The sequence below is a fragment of the Coffea arabica genome, chromosome 2c (assembly GCF_036785885.1).
Source record: "Coffea arabica cultivar ET-39 chromosome 2c, Coffea Arabica ET-39 HiFi, whole genome shotgun sequence".
NCBI lineage: Eukaryota > Viridiplantae > Streptophyta > Magnoliopsida > Gentianales > Rubiaceae > Coffea > Coffea arabica.
The window spans coordinates 62428825-62453374 of NC_092312.1; the positions used below are offsets into that span (position 1 = coordinate 62428825).

The 24550-nt window shown below is 36.2% G+C and overlaps 1 long non-coding RNA gene across 1 annotated transcript; it reads left to right on the forward strand.

Moving 5' to 3' along the window:
• Positions 1-1254: 1254 nt before the first annotated feature.
• Positions 1255-2172, forward strand: LOC140035372 (uncharacterized). The gene is made up of 2 exons (XR_011839514.1): positions 1255-1591; positions 1768-2172. It is a non-coding gene; the product is annotated as an uncharacterized lncRNA (long non-coding RNA).
• The last annotated feature ends 22378 nt before the right edge of the window (positions 2173-24550 follow it).

Here is a 24550-nt window from a genome sequence, read left to right on the forward strand (position 1 = left end):
AGAAATTTCTTCCAAATTTTGTATCCTCTAAGGTGTTGGTGGAGTAGGCATAATCCCTTCTTCATTGGCCGTCCTCTCTTTGTTCAACATCAGCTTCAGAAAAGAGTTGAATTTTTGTTCCAGACTGGCCACGGTAGCTTCCATTGGCTCCATTCTCTTGTTGGAATTCTCCATTTCTGCCCTAGTGCCATTTCCAAACTCCAGATGAAACTGCTACTGGGAATTTTGGAAGAACTCCATGGATTCTTGCAACCTTCTTTCCGTCTTTTAACCTGTTCGTCCATTGATTTAAAATGTGTACTTTTCGCCATTATTCCATCTCCAAGGATTGCAGAGCTCTGATACCAATTTGTCAGGGATTTGGGTGAAGTTGGGAAGATGAATTAGGGAAGGAAGAATAGAAGATATATGAGAATTGAGGAGGACATGAGAGAATGAGAAGGAAACAATTATGTTATTCATTGATAATGCAAAGCATCTCATAACCACTTCTGTTAACTACCTCTAACTAAATTCTTATTTCAAAATTACACCGTTCTACTAATATGCTAAACAATTGATCTAAACAGTGTCGCTTAAAGCTTGATTCTTGACATTCCCCCAAGTCTTTGCCAATTCGCGAAACCCAGCACTTCAGTTTTTTTGGTCACTCTTCATTTTTTTGTCCCAAAAGCATAATTTATATGGTACAAACATTGGTTAGGTGATCTAAAACCCTCCCTTTCTTTTTTTTTTCTTTAACCCTAATAAAGTTTTAATTAACAGGTAATAATATGTAAACACCACGATTTGGAGTTGCAAATTTACTTTCCACTTGAATCAATAAAGGGTTTCTATTCCTCTTCCTCTTCAATAAACATTTTTTCTTTTAAATTATCTGTCGAAGGGCAAAACCTCTATTATTTTTTCTCTAATCAAAGGAACTGAATTGAGTTTTTCTACATACACGAGTTACAGGGAAAGGTCTATCGAACCAAAGGAATGTACCAATCATCTTTCAGAAAAATTTTAACTTCAAAGAGGGGATATTGAATCCTCAACTTGTCTTGCAACTTGGGGGCCAAATTGCCTCGCACGAGTTAGTTCAGCCTCTTGAGTAAACAATATTATGGCAGTTAAAAACGAGGTGGTTAAAGAAAAAGGAGGGAAAGATAAAAGAATGTATCATGGTATCGTCTCTCTCTGATGCTGCTGTTATAAATTTTAACACCAGGGAAATAGAAAAAAATAATAATAAAAGAAACAGTACAATTTACAGAAATACAGATCCAAATATTAGCACTATTTCCCAAAATTCCCCCAACACGCCTTCCCCTGCCTCCCCATTCCTCCCTTGCTCCTGCTCTCTTCTTCATATCTGTCTTCCTCTGAACCCAAATTTTGCCTCTTAAAACAGCTTTTCCTATGAGGATTAGAAGAAAATCATCATTAATCTCTGCTTCTCCATCATCATCCTCTTCCTATTCTTCACCATCACCTACATCAGCATCTTCAAATTGTTCAAGTTCATCAATCACCGCCAACTCCTTAGCTTCTTCCATAGATTCATCATCCTCCTCCACCCCACCAAATTTCTGTCCAATTTCATCAGGTATAAGTGCTTCTTCCAGTTCTAAACGCTGCCAAGGCCTTGATCTGCTTGTCAAGGCAATCCACCTTGTTACAGCGGGCTCTGTTGTGGGAGTCCCTTATATTCAAAGAAGAGTTGTCAGAAGAAGAAAAGCAGCTGTGAAATTCAATCATGGACTTATTTTGAGCAAATTTCAGGTTCTTAATCGGGAACCAGAGGAAGAAGAGATGATGAATCAAGTGAAATCTAGGACAAGATCAATGTCCAGAAGGCAAAGCAGAGCAGTGGGATTTCCATCTAAGCATCAAGATTCTGTTCTTCAGACGTGGATGCTGAAAAATCGGAGGCAGAGATCTATCAAGATTGGTGATGAAATGTGTTCTTGAGCTAGTTAATTTTTTGTGGGTACTAGAAATTTTTGTTCTTTTCTGATCTTAGATGATCATTTCCTTTGGCCCTGATATTAGATTTAATAGTAGTTAGATGTTGTTGTACTGCTCTTCTTCTACTGTTTGATGCATAATTTATAGCTATTTTTTTGCTTAGATTCTTGATTTGATTCGAACTTACCAAGATCAATGAGAAAAATCAAATTTTGGATCTTTTTGGATTAGTGAATTTATATGGGAGCTATTGGTTATTTATGATTTTAGAGGGGAAAGGTTCAAGATTTGTTTCTTGTAGGTGAATGAATTTTGCTACTTGCCATTTTCTTCTTGTACAAATTTCTTTAGTTGTTTTCGTTTCTTTTTATTGATATGTTCTGTCGATAGAAGGCAACTCAATATCTATCTTCTTTGGCTTACTGCTTAATTTGAACGAAATTCTGCATTCCTGTTACTCATCCTTACTGAAGAATAGTTTGGATCTTGTTATATTTGTGCATTTGCCAATGAATTGACATTCTAACATTGCTCTTGAAGATGCTAAATGCGCATTAAATGGTAGCTTGGGTTAACAATTTTTGCTTCTTGATCAGCTCAGAATTAGCTAGAAGTTGTACTTTCCTGAGTTGAGGTGCCTTTAAACCGTGTCTCTTTGGATGGATGACATCTCTATCTGAGATGAAGTTTTGAAGTCTACTTAGAAAGTAGGAATACTGCAGCTGTAGATGCCTGAACTCTGATGATTCCTAGTAGCTCAGCTGCAGTTTAAAAAGACGGTCATTTTGGTTGGAGTCCTCTGTAGTTCCTCAAATCAGCTTGCAGGTTTTTGAGAAATTAGCTTGCTCTGTCTTACTTTTGGGTTCTGCGTCTCCGAATCCAGCTTCGCCCATGCTCTATCCTATGGTAACATGATTTTTAAGGGATTCTAGCATTTTTTTCTGTGACTTTGGTATCACCTGCCTTGTCTTTGGCAGATTAGCACATACAAGGTCCTATAATAGTCCCTCAAACTGTTGCCAGAAGTTAAAAATGATCAGATCTAAATTCGTTTGCCTGCAACTTCTGGTCTCAATCCTTTGTGATTTAATTTTTTTCACAAAGTGCAATATAATTTCATTCTTCTCTGTGATTGGTCTATTACACGTGTAACCACTTGAAGACATCAAACAAAAGCATGTGCTAGGAGTTAGCAAGCAGAAGCTTGGGATCTCTTGGACATTTCAGCTACTTTAGTTTCTAATTATACTTGTGCTTATGTAAACTCTGAAAGTTTTCTGTGGATCTTGTTATAGCTTATTGAACTTTTGGTAGGTCATCTACTTCCACACTAAGATTGACATCCTTACATACCAAATGGCCTCTTGAGCGCAGTGAAAGGGAGTATGAGAACCAAGAATACTTTGCTATACTAATGCTGAGACCAATTCCTTTAATTTAGCAAAAGTCATTTATAAATGCAACTGCATTGCCATGAAACATATAATACCATCTATATATAGAGACAAATTCCTTTAATGTAGCAAAAGTCAATGCCAGTGGTTTGCTTTGTTAAAAATAGGGATAAACCAATCTTGCAATAAAATGTCACATGCTGCTTCCGCATACAAACCCAAGCCATCACTACCTGAAGGGCTAGCTGAGCTTGTATGCATGAGATTGCAGGAGCCAGTTGAGCTTGTGCACATGAGATTGCAGCATTTGATCAACCTAGATGTGGCAAACATTAATGTTTTAAAACATGGACTGGTGAGTCAACCGGCTGGCAGTTTGTTCTGGTTTTTAACGGTTAAACCGGCAGGGTCACTGTTTTTTTTTAATCTTATCTTCTTTAGAATTCAAAGATAATTAGTAACGTAGAACTACGCAAAATAGACCCAGAAAGTTCTAAATCTGGAAAAGGTTCTACATTTTTCAAAAAAAAAAAAAAAGACTTCCACTGAAAGCTTACAATTATTGATTTATCCACTAAAGAATGAGAAAACTTTAGAGTAATTTCATGAAATTTATAAAGAATCAGACTCATTTCTTGAATCAGACAACAAAAATGAGTATAATTTCCCAACTAAAGAATAAATCACGCTACCAACTCCGTAAACGAATGAATAAAAGAACAAAGATAGAGAACAACAAAGCATCCGAACGCGCATTTCGATTAACAGCATAAACATATCTAGTCTATTGGGGAATGGGGGAGTTTTCAATTGGGTTCCAATTGCTGAAGTGGCACGCTGTCATTGATCGATTGATAGTCGTCTGCTCATGTGAATTCCGTCATTAATTGAAGGAATTGTTTTGCTCGTGTGAATTTGCAAATTTCTTTCTTGGTGCAGTTGCTTGTGTGAATTAATAACCCTCCAACTTAACCACGCGCTCTCTGTAGGGAACTTTTTTTTTATTTAACCACAGATTTGATTTTTTTTAGGGGACGATTGCACACCATTAATTCACTATATTGGAATCATAATACTACTTTGTTTGCTATAGAAGGTTTTTTTGGTCTCTTATTTTATTTAATTGTCTTTTATTACAGCAAGAAACGTGAACAATTATTCAAATTTTACTGAGGAAAAAAATGTTTAAGTGGGCAATTTTTTGTAGGCTTTACTTGTCATATATGTACTGATTTGCTCTATGATTTTCTGCTCAGATTTTTGTCAAGAGAGGGAAGAAAGAAAAAATGGTGGTCAATTCTTACTTTTAAGCATTATGGGCTTATACAACTACGCGAAACTTAATACTTACTGAATTTGTTGTTGACCATTATGCTGTTATTGTAAGAAAACTTTTAAGAATTATTGCCATTCAAGAGGTTTACTCTATATTTCTTGCTCATTTAGATTGTCTGTATTGTTGGGTAAGATAGCATATGAGTTTTTATTTTAGGATATTTTGTTGCCAAGTTTGGATGCGTCTGACATACACATTGTCATGCCTTAGGTAGTAGACATTTGTGGTGTGCATCAAATAACCATTGCCAAGATTGCATATTTTGTTAATTATAACAATTTGTTTACATATTTAAATTTGTGAAATTTACTTTACGGGTTTTATTCCTCATCTCACCATTAAATGGTTAAATGGAAACTTTTGAGAGTACAAATAGAGCTTCATGAAAACAAGAAACTAGATTCGTGCATAATTTTGGTGAAAATGGAACAATTTGGTTTGAAGGCAAGATTAAGGAATCTTTGATTTTTCTTTGTATTAGCTTCTCACAATTGCAACAAATTTCTAATGGCCTTGCTTTGATTATGTTCAGGTTCCCATTTTAAACAGCAAGAGAAATGGGACAAAAAAAAAAAAAAAAGAACGCCATGAATAGAAGCAGGGAGGGAAAAATGGATCTTCATCAGAACATGTATGCTTTTGTTTTCACTTTTTTTGAGAAATTTAAGCTGGTTCCGTAAGTATTTTTTTTGTTTAATTTTTCCCCTGATTAGAAGGAGAAGATGAGAAGAAGAATAAGCAGATGAAGAGAAAAGTATGGATCTTCAGTCTAATCAGGTCTATAAGTCTCTTTAATTTAAGCAATTTTTGTAAGGTTTATTTTAGTTCAAAATACATTTTTGTCTGAGTTTTTGAAATGAAAATGAGGTGAAGCAGATGAAGGGAAAGAACAGATCTTTGGTTTGATAGAATGCCGTAAGTTTTTTCTGTTACTTTTTCTTTGTAACTTGAGCAGTTTTTTGAGTTCCTTTCTTGTTTGCCTTTTTTTTATTCCTGACTTTCTATTATTGAATCTGAAGCAAAAAAGAAAGAAGAAATAATAAAATTTCATAGTCCTAAGCGATTTTTTTTTTTGAAAAAAAATTTGTGTGAGTTGCATCTATGGTTGTAGAATTAGTTATTTGAATGATTGAAAAATTGGATTTTGATCGATTTATTGTAGATGGTAAGATCTTGAAAGTAATTGATCAGATAATGCTTAGGATCACATCAGATTGTTTTTACTTTGAGTTTTCATTTTTTGTTGTTTTATTCATTGTGCAATTATTTATTATACTGACAATAAGATTTGATTTTGATAAGATTGTGTGAGGATTCTAATAGCTTTCAAATGATAAGGTAGATAGTAGAATTATTTATACTTTTTGGTTTGGGATTTCATTTCAATTTGTGGGAATTAGGTACAAGAAGAGCTATATTTTGGGTTATCAATGTTAATTATCATTGGATTTGCTAAAAATTAGCGTTTGTGGTGTACATTTAAAGCTTAAAGTAATGCAATTCAAAGCTTAAAATAATAATAAAAGTATAGTGCCACAAAAATTCAAGGCATTAGTTAGACGATTTTAGAATCAAAACAAGGAGGAATAAGGAGCATCATAGGTTAAGCTTACTATTGCTTTTGGTAGAATAATTTCAAATGTATTACACTTTGAATACGTTTGAAGATCTAAGTTTTATTTGATTGAACTGTTCCACTGATGATGCATTATCCTGTTAAGTTTAATTATTCTTATTGGTTTTGGTTAAGATTGTCTTTGTTGCTTTTTCGGTTCCTGAGATATGTTCCTTTTCATTTGTTTAGAAACATTAAAATTATCTCTTGTGCACTTGAAGTGTGAAGATGCTCATGGATTATTTGCATTAATATCATCAAGAAATTTTGTCAGATCTCATTGCTTTTGGTTTCTCCTAAGGTACTGTTTTGTCCTTTTATTTATTTATTTGCTTATTTTGACTTTCGGACTATTATTATAGATTGGTATAAATTGCTTTATTTGTTTTTTCCAAAATTTGATGTTTCTGATCAGAATTAAGTGTTCCATAGAAATTCAAATCCTTTGATATTTTCTTTAGAATTTTTTTGTTCAAATGTTTGGTAATCTGGTTTATGACATTGCTTCTTGTCTATAGCTTTTAACTTGGAGTTTCGTCTATAGAGTGAGTTTCTAAACCCATCATTCACTGCTCGATAGGTATTTGCGTTCATGGGAATGAGAGGAGAGTTAGAATGAATCTGGAGCTCTCCGATGCTATTAGTCATTCATAGTCTAGAATCATTTTGCTTATGGCCAATTAGAAATACTTTTTTCTTTTCTTTGTCAATTTGTTCAATTGGCACTGGTATAGGTTTAGTCTTACTAAGTAGATTTTCTCTTTATATTGCATGTATATGCATTTTATTATTCGTTTGAATATATTGTAAAAGAAACTTATTGCTATTAAATATCCTTTTCTAGGAACTGACAGCTTGATTTGTGGTTTTTATCAACAAAAAACAAACTTATAGCTATTAAATGCCTTTTTTAGGAACTAACAACTCATTTTGTATATTTCTTCAAGCTATATTTTTTCCCCTTCTCCTCCATTACATGTGTCTTTTTTATTTCTATTTTCATTCTATGCAAAAGCAAGGAGCATGTTAATGATCTTAGTAGTCTCTCGTTGTATTGTCTTGCATTTCTTTAACAGATTATTCATATTCACTGCTTAATAAAACTACAAAAACAGAATTGCAAAGTTTTTGGTGTACCTTTGTGTAACTTTTCATACTTAATATTTGAATTTGAAGCATTGGACATTTCTGGGCAACCTTGAAAATTACACCGCACATCGCGCGGTGCTCTCCTCCTAGTCTCATTCTCTTGCCCAGTACCTCTTTAAGAGTTGTAGATCTGAATCTTTTTCAACTTTATAATCATTTTCACAATCTAAATAATAAAATAATTATATTAAAAAAGGGAGAACAAATAAGAGAGGACAGTATACAAGTTTGATGGTAATACCCAAAAGGAACGGAACAACATAGAGGGACAGCTAATGAGATGAGAGAATATTTGTGAGAGTTGAGAGTTTATTTTTTTTTTCAAATTGATTAGGATATTTTAATTTTGGCCGATCATCATAAATAAGTAAATCAAACCAGGAAGTCAAATAAGCAAATTAGTAATAATAATAATTAGTGTTAAGGGCACGCATAAAGCGTGTGTAATTTATAAATAATGTCATGTAAATTTTATTTTTTGCAGAAATTATAAGTTTATCATAAATAAATTTGGTTTATCATTATTTTTTAACAAAATTATGGTTAATTTGGTAGTTATAATGTATCGAAGTGGTTGCGAATAACTATGCTGACAAAATGTAATTAAGTAGTTAGAGTAATATTTTCTAAAGATAAAATTCAATATTCAAAAATTGGCAAAAGTGATTATATATATATATATATATATATATATATATATATATATATATATATATATATATATATATAAACATGTGTGTATGTGTACGCGCGCCACTTGAATAGTATGTTCAAACTTTGGTAACTAAAGGCCCACTAGTGAACAAATCCAAAAATAATGTCCAATGCCCCCCTCCCCCAATTCAACTTCAGAACCCAGCCATGACCGGTTTTAATTGGTTCTTTCCGGTTCATTAGTTTGTCTTGATCGAGTTTTTCTTAAGGGATAATTTTAGAAACCTCTCCTGAGGTTTCGTGAAATATCACTGAGGTCTCCCCTCCGGCATGTTTTCAAAATCTCTCTAACCACCCCTCAAGCAATTGTGGGGTCACATGTCACTATCAAATGGGATGAATTGTCAACAATAAACTTGTTTCTGCTAGCAATTATTCAGCTGCTAAAAAGGGGAAAAAAAGAAAGCATGTAATAGCCTAAATCCCGGGAAACAATTGGCTTCTTCTTTGCTCTTCTTCCATACTAGCAAAGGCATGAAATGCACTAACAAGATTTCCAAAAGCGCGCAAATGAAGGGAAAATGTAATACTACTTACAAAAGGACTAATATTTGTAGCTTGTAGAACCAGCTAAAGCTGTTTTTTTCTCTTCTGTTTCATTCCAAAAACAATACAAGGCTGGATATTGCAAAGGAGGAGAAATTTGCAACTTGAGTTCATGGAATTGCCTTTGGAGTGAAGGCGTCATTCTCAAAACTAAGCTGCACAAGAGGTAAAAATCTTGAGCTGGTACTTTTTATGATCAATAAGTAACAGGAGATGATCAAGGTCTCGTGATCTAGGGAACCTTTGTTGATTGTGAGATTTTCTTGATGATGAGGCCATAATAGCTCTGTTTTTCTTATGTATTTGTTTTTTGTTGGACTTGATGACCAAGTTTACAATCTAACCAAAGCCTTTGTTGGTCTTGTTTTATTAAGTATTATTGATGTTGTCAGCTGACTAACATGTGCTTTGATGATAGATGCTTGACCTTTATTTTATTTCGATCAACAATTTAATGACTATTTAGTTTTCTGAATCTGTAATACATAAGTATGGAGTAGGTCTGTAGATAAAAGTTGCAATACAAATGAAAAGCTAGTAAAGTAGCTTTTTCATGCTTGCTGTTGAGAATGTTTTCTTTTGTAATTTGAATTTTATTTTAAATAAATATGTAGCTAGTATACTATCTGCAATGTTTGAAAATGTGGTCCTTATAGCAGCTGATTGAAACTTTTGTTGGCAACACATTGATGTATAGGATAGGAAGAATTATTGCACATGATATCGTAGTCCATTATATGGGAAACAAAGTTAGAATTCCTAATGTCGATCCAAAGAACTACTAATATATTGACCTTCTCGGTGATGTTACTGATAAGGCAATGAAGGACTTGCTTAGTAATTTGAACATACTTTTGCATACGAAATGTGCAATTCCTAAGACAACAAGCTTTATGGATATTACCGATGACAAATCAGTCCTTGCTATGTTCAAACTTTATGAAAAAAGATCTTGTTATAAACTTGTACTTGCTGCACCTAGATATTATTCCTACTACAGAGGAGAATACAGTGGAGAACAACCAAATTCAGAATGCACAGGAAGATAGAGGAATCGAAAAAGCTCCTATTTATGTAGAAAAACTTGAGGGTGATGATGAGATTTATGCTTCTAATTCTGATGACTCTTGGAAGGATGTCATAGATAGCGACTTGGAAGATGTCATAGCTAAAGATAGGGTGTCAATTTCTTCCAGTGATAAGAGTAAAAATGACTTTTCTGATTATGAGGAGAAAGAGGATACTCTTGTTGTGCTTGATTTGGAATCTGCGCAAGAACTGGATCCTATGAGATCAATCATGCAGTCCAAAATGTGGACTTACAATCCAAGAGAGGACATTGAGTTTAAGAAAGAGATACTATTTACCAATGTGGATGCTTTTAGAGCAGTTTTGAAAGATTATGCTATTCAGAAAGGATTTCCATTTGTGAGGTTGAAAAATGAAAAGAGTATGTGCACTGCCAAGTATGGTGTTCAGGGTTGTGATTAGAGAATTCATGCATCCCCAATTTTTGATACAACCACTTTCATGATTAAAACATACATACCTAAGCATACGTGTGTCGTGAAAACATTTGATCGGATTGCAAAGAAATTAATTTCTGTGATAAGAGACCACCCAAGATGACAAGCAAAGAAATTATTGCTGAAATGATGAAGCATGGAGTCCAACCAAGTAGAATGCAAATCTACAGGGCAAAATAGAAAGCCTTGGAACAAATAGAAGGGTCACACGGTGAGGCATATGGAAAATTGCCAAAATATGCTAAACTTTTGAGAATTAATAACCCAAGAAGCATCATGAAAATTCACTATGATAGGCCTAACCTTCTTAGAAAGCCTAGATATCTGAGATTGTTCATAAGTTCAAGGCACAAAGAGATGGATTCCTTGCAAGTTGCAGGTCATTTATTGCTTTGATGGATGCCATTTGAAAGGTGCATTTGGGGGTATTTTGTTGATTGTTGTTGCTCTTGATAGGAACAATAGTTTGTTTCCATTAGCCTTTTTTGTTGTTGACTGCGAAAACAAGGACACTTGAAGTTGGTTTTTTTTATTTTTTTTTATTTTAAGGATTTCTTTGGCCCATTTTCAATCAATATTCCACTCACCTTCATGAGTGATAGGCAGAAGGTATGTTATTTGTTTCAATGTTTCATGTAATAAGATTAATACTGTTGCTGTTTTAACTTGCTATCATTTAACCATGGCTGTTTATGCATACCTTTGTATAGGAACTAAATCTTGCATATGAGAAACAAGTGCCAGAAGTTGATGCATGATATTGTGATTGGCACATCTACAGCAACTTCAAAGTGAAATTCCTAGGATTGCTTCTAAGGAATTTTTTTTTGGCAAGCAACTAGAAGTTATGATCTTATAGGGCACAATGAGGCTATGGAAAGAATAAAGGATATTAACTTGGATGCTTGGAGATACTTAGCAAACATCCACAAATTTACTTGGGCAGGGCATGCATTTTCGGTTGAAATTAAGTGCGATCATGTCACCAATAATTTCATAGAATCTTTTAATGCATGGGTTGGTGAATTGAGAGGAAAGAATATACTTTCTCTAGCTGATGGACTGAGGAAAAAATTCATGAAGAAACTACATAAGAGGTATCAAAAAGTGTGCACATGGACATCTACTATTACTCCACATGTTATTGCTAAAGGAAATTACAGCCAAATCAATAAGGTGTGAGCTGACAATGGCCAATGAGAACATATTTGAAATAGCAGATGTGGATAAGTCCTACATAGTAAAGTTGCATGAGAAGACATGCGAGTGTGGGGCTTTCTAATTGACTGGCCTGCCTTGGAAACATACTGCACTAGTAGCAGTTTATAGAAGGGAGAAACTAGAAAGTTATTGTGATGCAGCTTTTTCAAGAGATCAATATCTAAAGACAAATGCATCCATGATCAACCCAATTCCACATGTAAATAGGTGGCCTCCTATGGAAGATGTGACACTGAAAATAGTTTTACCACCACTACTTAGAAGTAGAGCTAGCAGACCAAGGAGAAATCGAAGAAGAGCACCTGATGAAGGAGCTCCTTCATTTCAACGCAAGAGGTCAATCAACTTCAGGTGCTCTAAGTGTGGTGCATTTGGACATAATAGGAGAACTTCTCAAATAGCTCCTATTGCTGAAAAAAGATGCAGTTCCACTTCTGCTAATCAAGTGGCAAGTCGAAGAGGAGAACTAGGAAGAGGCATTGCCAATACAAGATTAGCAGGATCTATTCTATGGGTAAAAATTTCAATCTCAGGTTATAGTATCTTTATATGTGTTTAATACCTTATAGATGATTTTGTTTGGGTCATGATTTGCCAGGATCATGCGCAAGGAAATGTACCTATGGTTGTATCAAGTCAAGGCGGTAATGAAAGCACTTAAAATCAAGCTACTGGAGCTAATTTTTAAGTTAATCAATCTGCTAGCACTAGTACTAATATCAAAAAGGTATATGATATCAAAAATTAGTTTCATGACTACCAAATACTATTTTTTAGTCATGACCAATTAACTTTCATCTTTTGTATTGTGGTATCAGAGGGGAGGACCATTTGCTAGAGTTGGAACTACTATTGCTAATAATAATAAAGACACAAAAACCAAATAAAGTTGTTAATGCACAACAAACTCCAACAATCACTGCATCTGCAATTACTCCAAATTATGGCACACCTCAAGTTGATAGAATTGTTAGCATATCCACTTCTACAACTATGGGATCTCACAATGACAGTAGTAGCATCAGTATGTGGTTCTAATTATGCAGAACTAGTTCTTTTATAGGGTGAAAAAAAAGTGTACTCTAAATGGCTTTTTGTGTGTTGTAGTAGAACTGACTTTGTAAGGTTCTTAATATTGCAATCTTCACCATCTGGATAACTGTTTCTAGATGGTGTTTTGAATTCATATGGATTGCTATATACTTTTGCTACGTACAAATGCAAAGCTTATGCCAAATACTTATATGCATTCCCACCATCTGTAAATTACTCTTAGGTTCTCTTTTTGTTTGCTTGGGAATTGCTATTTAGACAATGTCACTGTATCAATTACTACTATTGATATTATTAGAAACTCCATGACTCATTAGTATTATGTATTTTCGTGTTTTAAGCCACCTATAATGGTGGGTTGAATCGAAAATTCTTAGTTTTCTTTAGTCTTGTATGCTCTGCTGTTTTCCAACGAGTTTAGCAGTGAAGTATTGTTCTACTTACGGATGGTGACCTATGTTCTTAACTTATGCCTGTTCAAGTATGACTTTTGGTATAATAGTAATGCAACAAATCTTAACACATAAGTATTAAGTAAATAACAGCTTCATCTCATTTTCATATAGCTTAACAATCGTGTCCAACTTACAAAAGCCTTCTGGTTCTTTCATGTATGACCAGTAAGGTTTCAAATAGTTTGGAACATATCTCCTGTTACTTCTACTTCAACCAATTGCTTTAACGATTTTATTGAAAAGATAAATTGTAACAGCCCCACTTTCCCCTAAGGCGAACCAAAGGGGCTAGCGGACTGTCTGCCCAACTCTCGCCAGGACTACGGATCAGTTCACGTCAATCTACTACATTCCGGAACATACCCACGCGTGTAAACAAGTCAAAATCACAAATAAAAACAAATAAAAAAAACGAAAATCGAAACCGATGATGAACAGTACCGGCCACGTCAGAATCCAGATACTAGGCCGAGAGTAGCCAAAATTTTTCCTTCTCCGTTCGAAATGCGTATCGCTCCGAAATCCAACCAAACATATATAAACATTAAAATTCAACATTTACAAGCCAAAACGGCATACCAAAATATCCAAAAGTTCATACATGCGCAACTAGCCACTTACAAGCCAACCATTGGTTGAAACCAAACACTTAGGGTTTTCACCCTCAAGGAGCTATTCAAAATATACATTTACATGAGCTCAACTTGCTAGTACAACCTTTCCAAAAGTGATCATTTTCCTGTAAGGAAAACAAATGCAACGGAATGACCTTAAGCCCAGTGAGTTACTACCACATAAGCAACAAAGATCACATAAGCATAATCTTTCATTTCAAGTACACAATTAAGAAGTAAAACAAGTCGGTAAAAGGATACGGACGGCTCTCAAGAGCCCATTTCCACGCTTACATTCTTGATCCAATCTCATTAACCCTCCGTCAATGTTTAAGAATACCCGACCGTAGACCTCACTTCACTCCATTCCTTCCACCAAACATACCCCAACCGGGCCCGCACTCCAATCAGTAACTTTTGATAATACTCGAGTATACCGGAACCAAGAGTTTCATTACTACAAGATTCCCCAATACAGTCCCCGTGGCAAGTCAATTTTCACGACCAAACCCTCACCGGCTCGATTCAATTGACCACCAAACGGGGTTGAGCTCAGTGATACAGTAAAGCCGTTGGACATTCGTCCAAACGACACCAAATCAGTTTTCCATGAATGGAATTCAGTATCTCATATAACAAGTGCATTATTTCAGTAAAACAGTAAGCAGTCATGAATGAAATCACAAGGGGGTGAGGGCGGTCAAGTACACCCTCACCTCAATCACTTCCAATAGCCAAATAAGCCTTCAAGGCATCAATTTCACATATAACAAAGCCACATTGTAACATTTAAGTGAGTAGTATACTCACCAATCACGTAAGTGATACTTCATGCACCGCCGTTAAACGAACGTCGTGCACCAACGTCACTTCCTAGAACATGCAAACAAATGCAATGAGACTCGATAACGAGTCATATAGCCATACCAATTATAACCCTAATAGGGTTTCATATGCATAAATAAGCATCATAGGTAACCAGAAATTAAGAAATGGCATTAGCTTAGGCCTTAACAAAAAAATAGTTTTCGTCATACTTTTGCGGTAATGGCACAAAGTCCACCACGATTATCGGATGGGGGTGTAAGACCCACCGTTTCGAAGCTACGAAACAGGGCTACAACAATGTAGAAGGCCACTCAATCCAAATCCTAGCACAACTAGGTCAAATATGCCAAATACTACACCAGAACCACCAAAAACAGGTTTACAAATCACACAATACTGTAATCCGTACAACTCAGTCTATACAAGTCCAAATGCATTGATTCCAAGGGCATATGATAGATAAGACATTCAGCTACATTTCATCAGAAGACACCAACAACAAAATCCAAACAAATTCCAGTCAAAATGGCCAATTACTAGTGCAGTTTTCGCATTCTGATCAACCCAGAACAGCAACAGTAAAATCGACATATCTCACTCTACACTAATCCAAATGACCTGAAATTTTGTAGGCACTTCAAGCTCATCAATACCTACAACTTTCATGTTTTGAGGAAAGTCCAATTCGGCCTCTAACCCTATGATCCAAAATCAGACAGAATTAGGGGTTTATGAACCCTAACTTTTCATTTTTCAATCCAAACCCAAAATTGGTTGCAATTATCACTAATTCACACCTACTAGAGTCATTCCCCCTCATCATCAACCATCATAGATGACCACAACATCACATTCATATTAAACCAGAAAATTCACCAATAAAATAAAAACTTCACTAAATCACTTCAAATCAAGAAATAAACCACAAAAGGCTTCACTATCACTACCATTAGGCACAATTTAAGCATCATTAGGTGTAGTAGGATGTTTAACCATCACTTACCTAGGAAACAAGAGAAGAGGAGTTGTAGACCACCTTAGCTCTTCCAAAAACTTCACCAAACTCACCACTAACACAAAAAGGCAAGATTGTATGGAGTAGAAACTAATTTATGTGATTGATTTTGGAAGATTGAGCTAGTTGGAAGCTTGAAATGTTGAAGAGTTTTCTTCCTTCTTGCAAGAGAGAGGGCCGGCCACAAGGTGAAAGAAAATGGTGATTTTTGTGCAATTTTTAAGATATTTAACCTTTGGTCAAAAAAAGTCAAAAATTGGAATAGTAAATCTTAAAGTAAAACCAATAAGAGGGTGACACTTGTTACCTCATTAATGCAATCTTATCACTTCTTTTTCCTCTCACATCAATCAAATCTCACTCTCTACTTATCTCTTAACACCCGATAAATTTTACACAGTATCCGAAACTTAACCTTATTGGCCGAATTTTTCCGAACTTTTCGCACTAGTGGGTCCCACGTCTAATATATATTCTTAATTTTCTAAAAATTCTCCAATATTAGAAAAATTATCTAAAAACTATAATTACTCATAAAATTCACCAGGAAAATATTTCTAAGCCAGAAAATGCAGAAAACATGCAATTAAAGGGAAATAAACCCTAGGAAAAATATTAGGGTTTTACGGGTTCTCACACTCTCTCCCCCTTAAAAGAATTTCGTCCTCAAAATTCCTTATCATTGATTATTTCGGGATTAAATTGAGCACTATACTTAGCTAACAGATCGGTACCCCTTCACTGGCCAGGTTCAGTAAATTATTACCTTCCACGTCCTCTAAGGGGTCAAAGACTTGATGTTGTTCTAAGGAGTACACCCGAGAGGACACTTTCGATCCATCCTTGTCTCCCTTCGGCTGGGCAGGGTTGGTCGTCGTTGGTGGCAAAGTCCCTTGCCGCTCGCGCAGGCGAGTTGGACAGTTAGCAATTTGATGTTCGGCACTCCCACAGAGCAAGCATTTTCCTCCTTTCCTCCAGCAATTGTCCTCCGAGTGGTTTAATTTTCCGCAATACCCGCAGGGTCCGCGTGCTACAGAAACCGAGCCTCCTCTTGACGGGCTCTCTTGTGACACTCCCGGCATCCTTACTCCTCCCGTTCCTCGTCCAAACTTGGGAGGGGTACTTTCATCCTCCTGCCCCGAACTACTTCCAGAAAATCCTCTCTTTTTCGCCTGAAAGGTTTTCACCTGGAGCCTAGCATTCTCTACTCGTTGTGCCTTCTCCACTGTTTCGCTGAAGGCGTTAATTTGGACTGCCGCGAGGTCCTTCTGGATTTCTACGTTCAGGCCCTGGACAAATTGCCGTATTCGTCGTTGCTCAGTCATGATGAGTTCGCGCGCAAATTTGGAACAGTTTGAGCTCCTTGGCGGAGTCGAATGAACTCGTCTTCCTTCCTCTCCTGAACTAGAGGAGGGAAAAACTTCGCATTGAACTCTCTGATGAAGTTCACCCAAGTTCTCGGCGTCTGCTCCCTTTCCCATTTCTGTCTAATTACATTCCACCAGGAACGGGCTGCCCCCTCGAGCTGAAACACGGCAAAAGTCACTTGCCGTTCGTCAGGGTAGTGTAGGGCTGCAAATATATCCACCATCTTTTCAAGCCATCTTTCGACAACGTCTGGGTCGGATCTCCCAACAAACTTTGGCGGAGCGAACTTTTGGAATCGTTTGAGAGCTCTGTCTTCGCTCTCGTTATGGTTACCAGGGTTTCCAGGGTTAGGGTTTGGGTTTTGGCCCTACTGTTGCACTACTTGTGCTAGTAAGTTTGTCATTTGCTGTATAGCAGCAGCTATTTGCACACTAGGGTTTACCTGCGGTTCCAGATTGGGTCCAGTAGAGGTTTCCCCGTACCCCTAACCGGTGTGGGTTGCCTACCCCTGCGTCCACGGCCTCGACCACTTCGGGTGCCTTCCATCAATCTAAGTCAATTTAGGTCATCAAATAAATACACTGTTAAAGGGCACCTAACCCTTCCTTCCGTAGCACCAGACAGGAACAATGAAACAGGAATAAGTAACTCAAACAATTACTGCGAAGAGCATTTAAACACATAACACGTATACATAGATCACATAACCAGGTTAAGCAATTATACGGAACAGTCAGTCAAGTACATACGAAGTCATTCCATGAAACAAAAGGGTCTTCCAAAAGTACTATAGACACCTAGGTCCCAAGTACAAAAGAACTCACGAAAAGCTTTTCCCCTTCTAGGGTTTCGTCCAAATATTTATATCTTAATCAAGGTCGATCACGCTTAACCACACCCGAGCAAACCACACGAAGTTCCATAGAATCGCCTTTCTAGTTCACCAAATCCTTTCAAATCTAGGCCCTCATATCTTTCGTATCCGAGCGCAAGAATCTCGTCTAAGATAATTCACATCTCGAGCCGGCCGGTCCCAAGAGTAAACCATCCTCATTAAAGATTCCTACCCGATATACATACCTAACTTCCTCGAGTCCCATGATAATGATTCGTACACTTATCACATGCCCGGTTCATAACTTACGCTCAAACGAGCACTTAGACATATTCATGAAATTAGGACCACAACACCACTTGGCCCAGTCTTACTCCGCGCAGAGACCACGCGAAGTGGCTCTGATACCACTTGTAACAGCCCCACTTTCCCCTAAGGCGAACCAAAGGGGCTAGCGGACTGTCTGCCCAGGTCTCGCCAGGACTACGGATCAGTTCACGTCGATCTACTACGTTCCGGAACATACCCACGCGTGTAAACAAGTCAAAATCACAAATAAAAACAAATAAAAAAAATGAAAATCGAAGCCGATGATGAACAGTACCGGCCACGTCAGAATCCAGATACTAGGCCGACAGTAGCCAAAATTTTTCCTTCTCCGTTTGAAATGCGTATCGCTCCGAAATCCAACCAAACATATATAAACATTAAAATTCAACATTTACAAGCCAAAACGGCATACCAAAATATCCAAAAGTTCATACATGCGCAACTAGCCACTTACAAGCCAACCATTGGTTGAAACCAAACACTTAGGATTTTCACCCTCAAGGAGCTATTCAAAATATACATTTACATGAGCTCAACTTGCTAGTACAACCTTTCCAAAAGTGATCATTTTCCTGTAAGGAAAACAAATGCAACGGAATGACCTTAAGCCCAGTGAGTTACTACCACATAAGCAACAAAGATCACATAAGCATAATCTTTCATTTCAAGTACACAATTAAGAAGTAAAACAAGTCGGTAAAAGGATACGGACGGCTCTCAAGAGCCCATTTCCACGCTTACATTCTTGATCCAATCTCATTGACCCTCCGTCAATGTTTAAGAATACCCGACCGTAGATCTCACTTCACTCCATTCCTTCCACCAAACATACCCCAACCGGGCCCGCACTCCAATCAGTAACTTTTGGTAATACTCGAGTATACCGGAACCAAGAGTCTCATTACTACAAGGTTCCCCAGTACAGTCCCCGTGGCAAGTCAATTTTCACGACCAAACCCTCGCCGGCTCGATTCAATTGACCACCAAACGGGGTTGAGCTCAGTGATACAGTAAAGCCGTTGGACATTCGTCCAAACGACACCAAATCAGTTTTCCATGAATGGAATTCAGTAGCTCATATAACAAGTGCAGTATTTCAGTAAAATAGTAAGCAGTCATGAATGAAATCACAAGGGGGTGAGGGCGGTCAAGTACACCCTCACCTCAATCACTTCCAATAGCCAAATAAGCTTTCAAGACATCAATTTCACATATAATAAAGCCACATTGTAACATTTAAGTGAGTAGTATACTCACCAATCACGTAAGTGATACTTCATGCACCGCCGTTAAACGAACGTCATGCACCAACGTCACTTCCTAGAACATGCAAACAAATGCAATGAGACTCGATAACGAGTCATATAGCCATACCAATTATAACCCTAATAGGGTTTCATATGCATAAATAAGCATCATAGGTAACCAGAAATTAAGAAATGGCATTAGCTTAGGCCTTAACAAAAAAATAGTTTTCATCATACTTTTGCGGTAATGGCACAAAGTCCACTACGGTTATCGGATGGGGGTGTAAGACCCACCTTTTCGAAGCTACGAAACAGGGCTACAACAATGTAGAAGGCCACTCAATCCAAATCCTAGCACAACTAGGTCAAATATGCCAAATACTACACCAGAACCACCAAAAACAGGTTTACAAATCACACAATACTGTAATCCGTACAACTCAGTCTATACAAGTCCAAATGCATTGATTCCAAGGGCATATGATAGCTAAGACATTCAGCTACATTTCATCAGAAGACACCAACAACAAAATCCAAACCAATTCCAGTCAAAATGGCCAATTACTAGTGCAGTTTTCGCATTCTGATCAACCCAGAACAGCAACAGTAAAATCGACATATCTCACTCTACACTAATCCAAATGACCTGAAATTTTGTAGGCACTTCAAACTCATCAATACCTACAACTTTCATGTTTTGAGAAAAGTCCAATTCGGCCTCTAACCCTATGATCCAAAATCGGACAGAATTAGGGGTTTATGAACCCTAACTTTTCATTTTTCAATCCAAACCCAAAATTGGTTGCAATTATCACTAATTCACACCTACTAGAGTCATTCCCCCTCATCATCAACCATCATAGATGACCACAACATCACATTCATATTAAACCAGAAAATTCACCAATAAAATAAAAACTTCACTAAATCACTTCAAATCAAGAAATAAACCACAAAAGGCTTCACTATCACTACCATTAGGCACAATTTAAGCATCATTAGGTGTAGTAGGATGTTCAACCATCACTTACCTAGGAAACAAGAGAAGAGGAGTTGTAGACCACCTTAACTCTTCCAAAAACTTCACCAAACTCACCACTAACACAAAAAGGCAAGATTGTATGGAGTAGAAACTAATTTATGTGATTGATTTTGGAAGATTGAGCTAGTTGGAAGCTTGAAATGTTGAAAAGTTTTCTTCCTTCTTGCAAGAGAGAGGGCCGGCCACAAGGTGAAAGAAAATGGTGATTTTTGTGCAATTTTTAAGATATTTAACCTTTGGTCAAAAAAAGTCAAAAATTGGAATAGTAAATCTTAAAGTAAAACCAATAAGAGGGTGACACTTGTCACCTCATTAATGCAATCTTATCACTTCTTTTTCCTCTCACATCAATCAAATTTCACTCTCTACTTATCTCTTAACACCCGATAAATTTTACACAATATCCGAAACTTAACCTTATTGGCCGAATTTTTCCAAACTTTTCGCATTAGTGGGTCTCTCGTCCAATATATATTCTTAATTTTCTAAAAATTCTCCAATACTAGAAAAATTATCTAAAAACTATAATTACTCATAAAATTCACCAGGAAAATATTCCTAAGCCAGAAAATGCAGAAAACATGCAATTAAGGGGAAATAAACCCTAGGAAAAATATTAGGGTTTTACGGGTTCTCACATAAATTGCTAAGAATACAAGATTGATGATGAACAATCTGGTGATAATTGCATTTTGTTGAATTGAAAGATTGGTTTCCTACCTACGTTTTTCTTTCTTCACTGTAGAATCAACTTCATGTATTTGGCTATGCACTTCTTCACCATCATTTCCTTCATACCACTGAGTAGTTGCACTTTGAACAACTGAAATATAGCTTGTCCAGATTTCTTTCACTTTTTGAAATTCTTAGTGTAGCCTTGCAATTGCATTTACAATACCGATTCTTGATGCTCAATGATGATGGTGATTTGTGTGAGTGCCCTCCAAAAGATGAACTAGCCATTTTCTTGTACCAATTTGCTCTCAATTTGCATATTTTCTGAAGCTATTTTTGCTTTTTAATAATGCTGCAATATCCCAAAAGTAGCCGTTGCGTTCCAACGGTCATTCACCTTCCTCATGGCAGCACAATTTTCATGCATTTCACATTTTGATCCCCTCACTTTCTACCTAGATTTTTTTTGGTCAGCCTAAGGGTATCAAGGGAACTAAAACACTCTCTCTCCTCGAAAATGCATTTTCTATTAATACTTTTGTTGGGCTGATATTGTTAACAAAATGTCAATTCAAAGGGTGGTTAGAGAGATTTTGAAAATGTGGACGAGTTTAGTGATATTTCACAAAACCTAAGGGGACGTTTCTGAAATTATCCCTTTTCTTAATTTATGGCTTTCTCATCCTAGAAGGTTGGAGCCACGAACAGTTGCCACTTGAGTTGATTGAATTTGCTTGTCTAATCACTGATAGCCAAAGGGTAATATAACCAATCTTTATTTGATAATTTTGACTTGCGATAATTTTAGAAACCTCCTTTGAGGTTTCTAATAATTTCATCTAGCTACTCTCTATTTTCAAAAGTTAAATTGACCTCCCCTAGTCTTTTTTATCTTCACTTTGCCTCTATTTTACATGGAACTTTTCGTAAAAAAAAAAAAAAAAACTCCTTAAACGCATTTCTAATCTTATTTACCCTGGTATCTTCATTTTTCTTCCTTTTAGATTTGGTAAATGTTTTAATATCCAATTTTGTTGGCAGTGAGTAATATAGAAGTTGATAACAATGGTATACAAGTGGATCTCTCTTTGAGAGTTAGTTTATTTTATGTTTTTTGACTTGCAACTTACAAGTTTTGAGTAGTTGGAACTTTTTTATTGTGCAATTTTTTTTTCTTCTTTGGTTAGAAACTTGATCCTTTGAGTTATGATAGTAGTAAACGTAGCAGAGTTATTGTTGGTGGTCGTGGCTCTAGTGGTAGAAAAAAGAGAGTATAAACGAGTTTTCTATGGCTTTTTTTTTGTTTGTTTTTCACTTGCAATTCGTGATTGTGGAATTAGAGGTGCACTTGGTAGCAATGGTATGCTTCTACATTAGAAACATGGCAGTGGTTATGGCTTTAGTAGAAGAGAGAGGAGTGGAAAAGAGTTTTTCATTTTCTTTTTTATTTTTATCAAAAAGCTTCATAGTAGTATATTGGGATGTCCATCTAATATCGTCTGTTGATATAAGCAAATTGAATTTATTAGTTAACAAGCACATGAAAATAAGGGTGTTTATGCAATTTTTTTAAATTAGATGGGATTTGGATGAAATTGTCAAAAACCTCAGGGAAATGCCGGTTTTCATCCCCAAACTTTGGATTATAGACACATTTCGCCCCTCAACTTTTGGGCACGACACATTTGGTGTCTAAATTAACAAATTTTTACCAATGTCATTCTCAAACGGTAATTTAGCCAATTTTTAACGGAACTGGTCACGTGAAAATTACATAACTGTTAAGTAAATGTCCTTGTCCGAAACAAAATTAGGTGAAAATGCAATTGTCTTCACTTTTCTTGTCCGAAACCAAATCTGAACTTTCTCTTTCTCTTTCGCTTATATTTCTTCTCACTCTTTTCCCTTTCCCTTGCCCTTCAAAATCGCATTCCGTGAAATTTTTGAAGATCAAAGAAGCCAACCTGCTATGATTAAGTAAGAAAGTAGAGAAATATGTCGGTGCGAAAGAAAGAGTTGAACGATCATGCACCCCCAAATTATGGTAAGCTGTCCAGGGTTTAGTAGTTTGTTAATTAAAGTGTTAATAATGAAAAATTTAACCTTTTTTTGGCATTCTATGTAAATGTGGTCGTTCATGTCTGTTTGTGATATTTTATTGTTAACGTTGGATCCAACTACAAAGTTTGACCTTTTTTTTTTAATATGACACATTGGGGCCCTTGATGTCTGTTTTGTGGGTGTAATCTTGTTAATGTTTGATCCACATTGTTTGAAAAGATTAATTTTTTAATGGTTAGAAAATATATGTTTGAATAATAAACTTGTGGTCCCTTTTGGATTGTTAAGCTTATAATAAAAAGTAAGAGTTTATCTGATTCTGTTAAAATATGAATGAAATGGTTTGGTTACTTATTCAGTATTTGATATATACATTTTTTTGAATTGTCAGAACAAGGTAGATCACTGATTACACTAAGATGTCACTGTGGAGGGTTGATTTTTTAGACTCCTCAACCATATTATGAGGGTGGAGATGTACGTGTCATTGATTACGTTGAGAGTATAGGTTTGAGTATTTTTGAAGTGGATAGATTGATTGGGGATGCTGGTGTCTTTGGTCACAAAGGGTACTGTGGTTGGGAGAATAATAACTTTAAAAGGATAGACAATAGTAGAGAATTGCATGGATATATTCAGAGGATTGCTAGTTCAATTAGGGAAATTATCTTGTACCTTGAAGTCTCATTCTATAAAACTCTGGTTCACCAACTTGGCTATGATCCTTATGAGGTTGATAAAAATGAAGAAGGTCCTGCTAATGGTAAAGATATAACTACAAATCATGACCATGAAGGGGGAGGGAATGATAACAGTTATTCTGATTCATCTAGTGAATCTTTCTTCTCAGTAGTAGATTCTGATTATAATCAAAGTGAAGAAGATGATGCTGATTTCAATGATAACATAGATAAAAATGCTGAATGGTTGGGTGTAGAACACTATAAGGAATTGCAAACTAATTCGGCAAAACAAGGACAGGTTGAAGCTAATTTGGTTCAACCTGAAGATAATGATGTAGCCCCTGATTTTGAGTCAGATTTTGAGAGTGTGCATGGGTTTGAAGATGAAAATGGTAGTAATAGGTGTGTTGTGTTCAATCCCAAGGACATGGATAATCCAAAATTAGAATTAAAGATGTTTTTTAGTACCATCAAAGAGTGCAAGTTAGCTATTATAAACTACAGTGTGAGACAGGGTAGGCCTTGTAAATTTGTGAAGCAGGATTTGGTTAGATTGAGGGCAAAATGCAGAAGTGAAGGCTGTAATTGGCAGATCTATGCTAGAAAATTGGGTGGAGAAAGGAGTGTGCAAATTAAAACATTTGAGGACATTCACAAATGTGGCTTTACCTATTAAAATCCACTTGTAAATTCTGGATGGGTTGGTAGAAAGTACTGTGAGGAGTTTAGATCCAATCCTAAGGTAGATGTGGAGCATTTTAGAAAAACAATGATGAAGGATAACAAATGCTCCTTCACAAAAAAAAAAACAAATATATAGGGCTAGAAAAAAGGTTTTGGACATTATTTATGGTAGTGAAAGTGACCAATACAGTAAGTTAGGAGCATAC